Raw genomic sequence first — 11,417 nt, 5'->3', positions numbered from 1 at the left:
GTCCATGTCTGGATCGGAAAGTGGTTTTGGGAATGTCTGCATCGTTGATTGTCAATTGATGATAACCCGATCACAAGTCAATCTTAGAGAACACCCTGGCTCTCCTTTATTGATCAAATAGGTCATCTATCCTCGGCAGCGGATACTTGTTCTTGACGGTGGCATGGTTCAACTCTCTATAGTCGATACACACGACCGTATGGTGTCGTCCTTCTTCTTTACAAACAAAACCGGTGCTCCCCACGATGACACACTTGGCCTAATATACTCCTTATCCAATAATTCCTTTAATTGTTTCTTTAATTCCTCCAACGCCTTTGGAACCATCCGGTAAGGGGCCTTAGATATAGGTCTCATCCCCGATTTAATTTCCACATTAAACTCTACAGCTCTATTGGAAGGTAATCCCGGTAGTTCATCCGGAAATACATCCTCAAACTCCTCGACTATGGGCGTGTCACTAGTCTTAGGTCCTTCCATTGTAGTGTCCTATACATGGCACAAAAGCATGGGATAATCTTAGACACAACTTTAACGTAGTTACGTTGATGAGTTTGACCTTTGCCTTAATCATAAAGCCTCGGTATGACACTATAACTCCCTTAAGACCCTTTAACGAAACCTTCTTTTGATGACAATCTATATTGGCCTTATACTTTTGTAACAAATCCATGCCTACGACCTTAAAGCTTTCTCGCGGAATCTCAGACAAATTGGCTAGGAAGTCACCTCCCCAATCATTACCGACACGTTTCAAAACAACTTGGTAAATGTAATGCACTCTCCTGACGGTATCACTACCTCATCCTTTACGTTATCGAACTCCCTCAACCCCAAGGTTGTCACATGACTCTGATAAACAAAGGAGTGTGTTGCACACGAATAGAAAAGTACAAAGGTAGGTATAGAGTTTATAATAAACGTACCCGAGACGACATGAGAATCCTACTCTACCACTTGTTTCTCCAAAGCCATGAGCGTCCCACTATTCTTTGCACCTCCTTGCACGGTACTGGCGGATGTTATAGGTCGGGCCTCCGAAGATGTTGGTCCACCATTCTATGCCTTAGGTATGCTTCATTCCCTCGATTGACCCCCCCGCAAGACACGCTCCCTAGAGTGGCGCCACCACTATTTCCACCCCAAGTAGTGGTAACGCAGTTACTTACTATGCATTGGGAGTAGGTTTGGCAAGAGCCTCCTTTACTACACCCTCTTTGAGCGCCACCCTCGGTACTAGTGCACTCAAACTTCTTATGGACAACGCCCCCGTTGTAACAACCCAGATTATAAAACAAAGGAAAAACGTGTATTAAATGAATTATCAGAGTATAACAATGATAAAAGGGTCTAGGTGGCGGAAACACCTGACCAATCCGGTTCGCTACTAAAACCAAAACAAAACTAATACATTATTAAGTGTATCTCAACTGAAATCAAAGTCCAAATTTATTATTTGTCTCGCCTCTTGATGCAACCCAAGCAACATCATCCAAACAGCAACGAGCGTTCAACCTAAGAGTGGGGGTCGACAATCAGTCGGGAGTAACTAGATGCTCTCCTAGTGATGTGACTCATATTTGAGCACATTTAGTCCCCGAATTAGCCTCGTTTCCATGCTTTCTAGCATATATTAGGGTCATTTCTTATCTTTAGCTTCCCATTTTGTATATTTTTTGAGATTTTGTGTCCTTGGTAGGAGAGGATCGCTAACCTTGCATTTATGGAGCGAAATGGAGCTAAATGGATTGCATCTAATGACCAAGAAAACAAGAGGAGACCAACACTAGAGGCCTAAGCAAATAAATGAAGTGAAATGGGCAATGATGAAAAGATCCTTGCATCCCCAACACGATCCCCGCGGATTGCTAAGGAGCCAAACAAGAAGAGAACCCTGTGCCAGGATCCGAGCGTCCTGAGCACAGGACAAGCGTACCAAAGTGCCATGATCAAAGCGTCCTTAGATCGGGGACGAGCGGATTAAAGAGCCACAGGACGAGCGTCTCCTAGGCGATCCGAGCGGATCTTCTTACAGGACCAGCCGTGCATCACATGAGGACGAGCGGATCCTAGTGGGAGTTGCATGACGATCCGCGCATGTCCCTCGGGATGAGCAAGATTGTTAAGTTTTCTTAGGGTCTTAATAGTCATTTAAGCTCTTAGTAACCCTAATCCTTGTACTTAATTTTAGTATTAATACCCCATTGTACTACCTAGATTACAATAAAGCTTTAATCTTAGAACAATCGATCATCTCTTAATAATCTCTTAATCTAGTCTTAATTTAGTTGTAATACACATTTCAATATTAATCACATCTTAATCTTTCTTTAATCTCTCAATTGTTCTTCCTTTTATTTGGGTAATTAGAAGATTATTTGGGTTTATTTGGAAGATTGACAACCTTCCATCAATCATCAAGTACTTCTATTATTCCTTGCTTTATTATTTGGATCATCTCATATAGGTATAATCCCTTTTTACCCTTGTTTAATTATTGTTATTTACATCATTTATTCATCATGTTTTGCTTTGTTAGTATGATTGACAACCTTATTAGCATGCTAAACTTGATCATGAGTGAGTAGTTCTTTAGCTAGGGTTAATGGGGAATTAGCGGAAACAAACATGGGGATTAATCTATGCTTAATCTAATATGTTCTCATAATTAATTTGTTTGCTTGTTGTGATTTCAACCTATGCACATGTTATGTTTGATAAAATGCTAGACTATGAAACCTTGCATTTTTTTACCATCCCTTATCTCTTCAATGAGGCTTGTATGACATAAACCAACTCGAGCCTCATTAGACCATACATAGAGTTGAATAGGAGGAGACTAAGTCGACTTGTAGGTGTTGTACAGTCTAGACGACTCGGCTCCGGGACCTAAATCTTTCTAGAGATTGTAAGATATACACTAACTCGATCCCATCACAACAATAAGTGCTTGCATCTAATTGAGAACATGTTTGTGTGATCTATTCCAATGAATCCCCTATGAACCCATGATACCCTAGTGCCTTTATTCATTCGTTTACAAACCTCTTTAATTGCTTTACCTTGTTTTCATTAATTTACATTCATCTTGTTGATTAGTTTAGATTACACCTCATCTCAACCCAATTTGTGACACCCTTAGACATAGCTACTTGCAATTGAAAATCCTACATCAATACCCGACCCTTGGTAACCGACCTTTACTTACCTCTTTACTAAGAGTAGTTTGTGAAGTTATAAATATTGTTTTGGTGGATAGCTTTGACGACGAGTTTACATCCTCACCAAAAATGGCGCCGTTGCCGGGGACGGTGTTCAATTGATTTGATTTTCGTTAATTGTTTTTAGTTGTGTCTTTCTTTACCTTGGGGAAGTCAATCTCCTCAAGGTTGTTCTAATTGTTTTCGAGTTGTTTGATATTTTGCATGACTAGGAGATCACAAGGTAATTTGTTACCTATTGATTTCGAGATTGAAAGGACCTTAACCAACAATAGAAGAGTTGCTAGAGGTAATTCAAGAGTTGTAGGTATTGGAGAGATTGTGGACATTCAACCAAATAACATTGAGTTTGTTAACCCTTTTGAAAGAGAAGGAGAGGATAACCCAATTCAAAACCAACCACGAAATCAACCCACAATGCCTAAATTTTCATCACATTCCGTACCAACCGAGGAGAACCTACCAAATGGTACTCCTACACCATCACATTTAACCGGTAATTCCATTGCCAAATCCGCATTCATAAAATTAGTTGAGAGAAGTCAATTTAGAGGGATGCTTAATGAAGACCCTCATTCACATATGGAGACTTTTTGTGACTATTGTGATGAAATTTCTCAAACCGGAGTTACTCAAGACCAAATCCGATGGGTATTGTTTCCTTTTTCTTTGATCGGTACCGCAAAGTAATGGTTGAATAGCCTAGACAAGGCTACCCTTGGTATTGATTCATGGAAGAAGCTAGCACTTGCCTTCTACAAGAAATTCTATCCTCTGGAGAAGACTAATATGTTGAGAGTCCAAATCACCAGGTTCAAGCAAAGGGATGAAGAATCATTATATGAAGCATGGGAGAGATTTAAGGACACTTTTCGTTCTTGTCCACACCATGGGCTTAGTGAGTGGTTCTTTGTGCAACAATTTTGGAACGGTCTATATGAAGATTCACGTAATGTTCTCAATATGGGATCCAATGGGATGTTTACTGAAGTTGACGACAATAAAACATGGGCTAAACTCGAAGAGGTGGCGGTTCATAATTTCCAATATAGTAGGCCTCGAAAGGCCACTAGAGGAGGAAAGCATGAGGTAGATTCCATCACACAATTGGTTGCTCAACTAAGTGCTCATATCGACACCATCAATTTGAAGTTTGAGAAGGCCATGGCTAAGCTTGATGAAGCTTCCAAATCACCCAAACAACATATCAATGCTATGGTGGCATCATCCCCAATTCCAAGTGGAGTATGTGAAAGTTGTGGAACTTTGGGACACGAGCAAAGTGAATGTAGGTGAACAAATGAACAAGTGAATGCTTTCCAAGCATACAAGAGTGGTACCCCTTATTCCAACTACTATAATGAGAATACCAAATTCCATCCAAATCTTTCATACAAGAGCCAAAATGTCCAAAACCCTCAACCAACATACACCCCACCTCCAATGAGAAATCAAGCTCAAAGACCCTTTTTCAACCAAAGCCAAGGTTATCAAAATCAACTTTCCTACAACCAATCCAATGACCAAAGCTTTGATGTTCAAAAAGCGGTCCTCCAAATGCAAAAGAACCAACAAGAATTTTTCACCCAAATGCAAAAAGATAGCCAAGCTAAAGAAATCACCATCAACAACATACTTGCCCACACCAAAATGTTAGAAACTCAAATGACTCAATTAGTATCTTCTAGCTCTCAAAGACAAAAGGGGCAATTACCACCTTAAGGTAATCCCCCAAGACATGAGATGGTTAGTGCCATGCATTTGAGGAGTGGTACAAGATATGAGGGGCCGAAGAGGCCAATTGATGAAGATATTGTGGATGCTAGTGACAAGCAAAGAGTTGTGTAGAACTCTAAGGAGGAAGATCCTACTACCAATGAAGTTTCAAAGAAGAATGAAGAGAAGGCTAAGGAAAAAGAGCCTATTGTGATTAGACTTCTATTCCCAAGTCGTCAAGCTAAGCCTAAGTTTGATGAGCAACTTGGAAAGTTCATGGAAATTGTGAAGAACTTAGAAGTCTCAATCCCATTCACGGAACTAATCAATCATGTTCCGGCCTATGCAAAATACATGAAAGATATTCTTACCAAGAAGAAATCCATCCGAAAGCTAGAGACTATTTCCTTTACCAAAGTGAGTAGCGCTATTCTTCAAGGAAGCTCCCCTCCAAAACTCAAAGATCCGGGATGTTTTTCTATTCCATGCATCATTGGCGAAACTACAATCAACAAAGCATTATGTGACATTGGAACAAGTGTAAGTGTCATGCCATACTCGGTATGTAAAAGGCTAGGAATGGGAGAGCTCAAATGCACCAACATTACTCTTCAAATGGCGGATCGATTAACAAAGATACCCTTAGGGGTATAGGAGGATGTGCCCATGAGAATTGGCAAATTCTTCATCTCGGTAGACTTTGTCATTGTAGACATGGAGGAGGATTCCAACATTCCTATCATTTTAGGAAGACCTTTCTTGCATACCGCTGGTGCGGTAATCGATGTGAAACATGGAGATCTCACGCTTGAAGTAGGGGATGAGACAATCACTTTCAATCTTGACAAAACAATGAGAGCTCCCCGACTACATGAGCCATGCTTCATGATCGATCACTATAGCCGAGAAAGTGATAGGAAGAAGTTAGAATATCTATACAAAGATCAAGCTATGGGTAAAAAAACACCACCCATATGGAAGAAGAAAGTGGATGACCTTCAAGTAGCTATATTCGGAGAGAAAGGAATTTTCAACAAAAATGAGAGCTTGAATAACTCACCCATCATGACAAGTAATGAAGAAGGCCTCATTGGCCATGACAACAAGAAAGAAGAGTTGCTCTTGTTAACTCATGACATCATTGGGGAACAAGCTAGTGAAGTTTGTGGTCTATGAGATGACGAATTTGAACGACTAGTCAATCCTTATATTGGAAATGCTATGACCTTAGACCAAGGCTTTGTCGATCCTTGTCATCACTTTGACTCGGACCATAACCATGAAGAACACAATGCACAAAGATCTATGCAACGTCTTTACAATGAAAATAAGCAAGCCTTCGACTACTTTACAAGGTGTTGAGCAACATCAACAACACCTTGGCTTTGCCCTCTTGACATCTCATATAAGAATGAGAGTTTGGTGGAGTCCTCCCTAAACCACCATTTGTAAATATTCTAACCCCTTAACTAGCATTTTATTTCCTTTATTGCATCTTTGTCATTTTTGGATTTGCATTTTTGTGCTTTGATCAAGATTTTTGACATGAGAGCAAGTGAGGGAGGTATTTTAACGTGTTTTAATGTGTAGTGTCTGATCAAGTGTGGGGATGGAAAATGCCTAGGCTAACCGAGCTTTTTTAGTGCACCCACAACATTTAACAAAGGAAAGGAAGGAAGAATGACATGGGAAAAGGAATCCCCACGGGCAGAACTGAGCTCGTGGGAGCTGAACAGGATCCGGGCATCCCCAGCACCAATCCGAGCATCCTGACCTTATAACGTGGGAGCTGGGAAGGTTTAAATTGAAGAAAATGTCATGTAAGGAATTCTGCGCAGATCATCCACAGGACGCTCGTCCCCATTCTCAGGACGCTCGTCTTGGCATTAGTCCGCACGTCCTGGCATGCTTCAAATTTATGAAATTACACTGTAAGGAAATCTGCACGTCCCCAGGAGAATCCGAGCGTCCCCAGAAGAAATCCGCTCGAGCTGAAAAGAATCCGCGCGTCCTGGCACGGGTTTGCAATTTCAGGAAATCCTGTAAGAGGATCCGCGCATCCCGAGTCTTATCCGAGCGTCCCTAGCTGGTACTTAACAAAAACACGGGACAATTCCCTTCCTTCCCAATTCATTTCTATCTTTCAAAAACACAACCACACATCTTTTCTCCCACTTAAACCCTCAATTCCCTCATTCAAAAACACCAATTTCTCAATAAAATTCACCACCATCCAAACAAAACTTGCTCAAAACAAGATTAAATCACTCCCTTATCAACAAAAGACCATCTAAACACCAAATTCCTCACAAATTGAATCGATTTTCTAGGGTTTGGGCAAAATTTGAAAATCCTAAATTGATTGAGGAATTGGTTGAAGTTTGAGGAAACAAGGAACTTTCAAGCAAAATCTTGGTTTGTTGATACAAATTTGAGAAGGAGGATACAATGGCAAGAACCAAAGGCAGAACCAAGGCACCCAAAACTCCAAATTTATCAAAGAGGCAACAAGCACTTCTTGCATCTAAGGCCTTGGTAGTGATTCAACCAAGGGTGGAAATCCAAGAAACCACAACTCCTATTAAGGAAGCTACCACGCCCACTCCGTTATAGAACAATTGTCAAATTTTTCGGAGGTAACTTTCTTAACCGATGCTCATAGGAATGCATTTTTATCCCTTGCTAAAAAAACTATTGTGGCTACCAAGTTTATTTGTCAAGATGCCTTAGAAAAATTGGGTGTGCTTGAGCGAACTAGAGCATTTTTCGAGTCCATGAGGTTGTTAACCCTCTTTGAAATGGAAGAATTGACTTACCCATCATTGACCATGGAGTTCATAAGCTCCTTGAAGGTGTCTAAGATAGAGACTCGACATTATGTTGAATTCCTTCTTGAGAACAAGAGTAGAAGGATGACTAAGACCGATTTTGGTAAAATGTTTGGTCTATTGCGATATGATGAATTTGAGAAAAAGCCTTTGAAATATGATGCCGCGCCCCTTTGGAAAGCGATTACCGGGCGAAAATTTGACTCTTTCCGGGAGTGTCATGCTTTATATGTTCACCATCCGGGCATAAGAGTATGGCACAAGTTTGTGGGCAATACCTTGATTGCTAGAAAAGGCACCAATTACTTTACCGAGCTTGATTTTGTCTACCTTGAGTCCTTCATGAATATCAATGGAAAGTTCCCCAAAAAGTACAACATTCTTCAACTATTACTTGATCGGTGGCTTGAGATTGATAATGGGAAAGATGGAGCGGCATTCATTGTAAACGGAGGCTTAGTAAGATGGTTAGCTAAGCACTTTAACCCAAATTTCATTAAAGATAACACCTATAAACCGGTTAAAGGGATCAACCTCCTTGATATGAGCACTATGATCAACAAATTCCATTGGGTCAAGAATGACAATCTTGACAACAAGTATGAGTGGCTCATCAAAGAAGCTAAGTCCTTTGTCTTGCCTAGCAAGATTTGCCGTATCTCCGTCCGTAGACCAAACTACCTATTGCCCGTCTTCGAGGAAGCCGAAGTGATAATTAAGCAACATAGGGAACCAAATGCAAAGCCCTCCTCCTCCACCATTGTGACTCCACCATATCCCTTTGCCTACCAAGAATTCAAACCGAGTGTCTCTAATGTCATGGTAGGCAACGACTATTTGACCCAACTAATGCAACAAATTTATAAAGAAGCTCACGAAGATAGGGTGAATGCTTACCGTGCCCAATATCCACCCTTACTACATCTAGCTAGGTAAGGACTTCTTGATTCTTTATGTCCTTTGCCTAGTGGGGCGGATAAGGAGGTATGTTTCCCAAGTTCTTCTCAAGATGCCGAAATGGATAGTCGGGTGGCTCATGGAAATGAGATTATTGTTGTGGAAGACGGGGAAGGTAGTAATTCATGTCAAGAAGAAGAAGAAGGGCAAGGTTCAAGTTCAAATGATAATGATGAGAGTGGTGAATCCTCTGGGTCAATGGAGGTGGATGATAAAGAAGATGAAGAAGAAGTTGATGTTAAAAGTGATGGTGATGTCGCCATGAGCGACAATTGAGGGTTGACAAGCTATTTGGAGGATGCCACATATGCGGGGTTGATTACTTGACTTAAACCTATTCCATTGTGAGTTTCCTACACCTCCTTTAGCTTTGTTTACATCTCTTATTTTAAAATTTTAATCTTGATCATTTGTTTTGAGTCCTAGCAACACTTAAAGGACTCCCACCTCGGTTCTATTGAGGTGTCTCATATTTTGTTCCCATTTCAGAAAATCCAAAATGACAATTAGCATCATGCATTGCATTCTTTGCCTTGTGCATGAACTTCCCTATTTTGACACTAGAAATAGTGTCTTGATTGGTTTGGGGAATTTCAAACATAAGGAATGGGAGTTAATCCAAATTAGCTCTCCAACCAATTAAATCATGCATCATATAGGGTAGATTAGAATGCATCACTTATATATATGTCATATAGTTTGCATATCAGTGTAGAAATCATGCATTTTCATCTAGTTTGCATTGCATAATTTCCTATCGTTTTGGCCATTGAGGACAATGCTCATACTAGTGTGGGGATGGGAAATTCTAACTTAACTTTTAAAATAAAAAATGATAAAAATTGAAAAATTTCGAAAAACACAAAAATATGTTCTTTTATTTCATAAAAACAAAAACCATAAAAATTTGAAACTTTGAAAAACCAAAAACATGTTCATTCCTTTATAGTGTAGAATTGTATATTGTGTATATACTTGTGTTTGTTTGTCCTCCTATCACATTGAATCGACTACGCCACATCCAAGGTATGAGGAATATGAAGGCCGCATGGTATGATCTTTCCAAATCTCCTTTTCCCTCTCTATGTTAATGACTATGAGGCTTTATTTTGGTTGATGCGGTACAAACCAATGTGATCCTAGGAAGTTGCATTTAATTTATATGGCATACTATTTGATAGAAGCATATGCATTAGACTTGTATAAATGTTAGTTGCATCATGGCATGTAGTTGCATTTTAGGAGAAATTTTGTGAAAACATCTATTTGGGAAACTTGACAAGTGTATATAAGGCCCTTGTAGATACATTTTCTTCTTGAGACTTTGCTCATTAGAATACCTCTAAAACACCCTAGGATGTGTCATGCTAGTATCCTTTGACCCATTGATTAAGGCCTAGTCAAGAGTACCTTGTGATGTGATGACTCCTTGGCTACCGTTTATTCCATGGTGACCCTTGAAACCATGCAACCATCTTCCACTTCTATCACATTTTGTCAACAAAAAGGGAATGGGCACAAAAATTATCAAATTGAGTACAAGCATTCAAAATAAAAAACAAGAAGTTTGCAAATTGCATCGAAGAAAAGAGGAGTACAAAAATAAGAACTCATATGCTTCAAATAAAAGCACCCTCGTTACAAATTGGGGTGACTTTGAAAATGTTCAAAAATGCAAAAGTTGAAAATTGTCAAGTATCAAAATTGCCAAACATCAAAGAAATGGCAAAAGAAATTGTTCTCAAATGTCAAATGCCATAAGAAATTGGGGGAAATAACAAAATCAAAAGCAAACTCCCATCACGAAACTCAAAATACATTGATCCCTTTTTCCATTGAACCCACTTTTGTGCATAGTGGAGAGGGGATGACCCTTCTTCTTGTCTAGGCAAGAAGGGGAATTCCGCGATCCTTTAGTGTTTCTAACAGCATTAGGAGACTACTCTTGACAAAAGCATTTAACGATTGAGGACAAGGGTACCCTAGCTTGACACAACTTGGAGGTGATTTATTGGTATCCTCCTAGGCTTAGTAACTTGAAGAAACGATATCTATGATGGAGTGTGTACCCTTAGATTGCTTCCCTTCTAGATAATTTCCGCCACTTAGATGAGGAAAGTGGCTATTCATTTTTGTAGATGCATCCATTACTTGTTTTGTGTGCTTAATGCTCGCATGTATCGCCATTTTAGCAAGCCCCACCTTGCCTTGCAAGAAGGCATTCTACCTCGTGGATGTCTTGTTGTGAGTTGAAGGGGCAGAGTGAGAACCGCTAATTATCTCATATCGGCTATATTATTAGGCTATTTTAAATAAAGGTCATAGTTTTAGTCACCTCTTTACTCGGGACGAGCAAAGGTTTGGTTTGGGGATGTTTGATGTGACTCATATTTGAGCACATTTAGTCCACGAATTAGCCTCGTTTCCATGCTTTCTAGCATATATTAGGGTCATTGCTTATCTTTAGCTTCCCATTTTGCATATTCTTTGAGGTTTTGTGTCCTTGGTAGGAGAGGATCGCTAACCTTGCATTTATGAAGCGAAATGGAGCTAAATGGATCGCATCTAATGACCAAGCAAACAAGAGGAGACCAACACTAGAGGCCTAAGCAAATAAATGAAGTAAAATGGGCAATGATGAAAAGATCCTTGCATTCCCAACACGATCCCCGCGGATTGCTAAGGAGCCAAACAA

General features: G+C 40.0%; 1 non-coding gene across 1 annotated transcript; it reads right to left on the bottom strand.

Moving 5' to 3' along the window:
- Window positions 1-4,010: 4,010 nt before the first annotated feature.
- Window positions 4,011-4,117, bottom strand: LOC141615813 (small nucleolar RNA R71). Its single transcript, XR_012530209.1, has one exon. It is a non-coding gene; the product is annotated as a small nucleolar RNA R71 (small nucleolar RNA).
- Window positions 4,118-11,417: the final 7,300 nt, after the last annotated feature.

This window comes from Silene latifolia, chromosome 11 (genome assembly GCF_048544455.1).
Source record: "Silene latifolia isolate original U9 population chromosome 11, ASM4854445v1, whole genome shotgun sequence".
Lineage (NCBI taxonomy): Eukaryota > Viridiplantae > Streptophyta > Magnoliopsida > Caryophyllales > Caryophyllaceae > Silene > Silene latifolia.
This window is presented reverse-complemented; position numbering and strand designations above follow the sequence as displayed.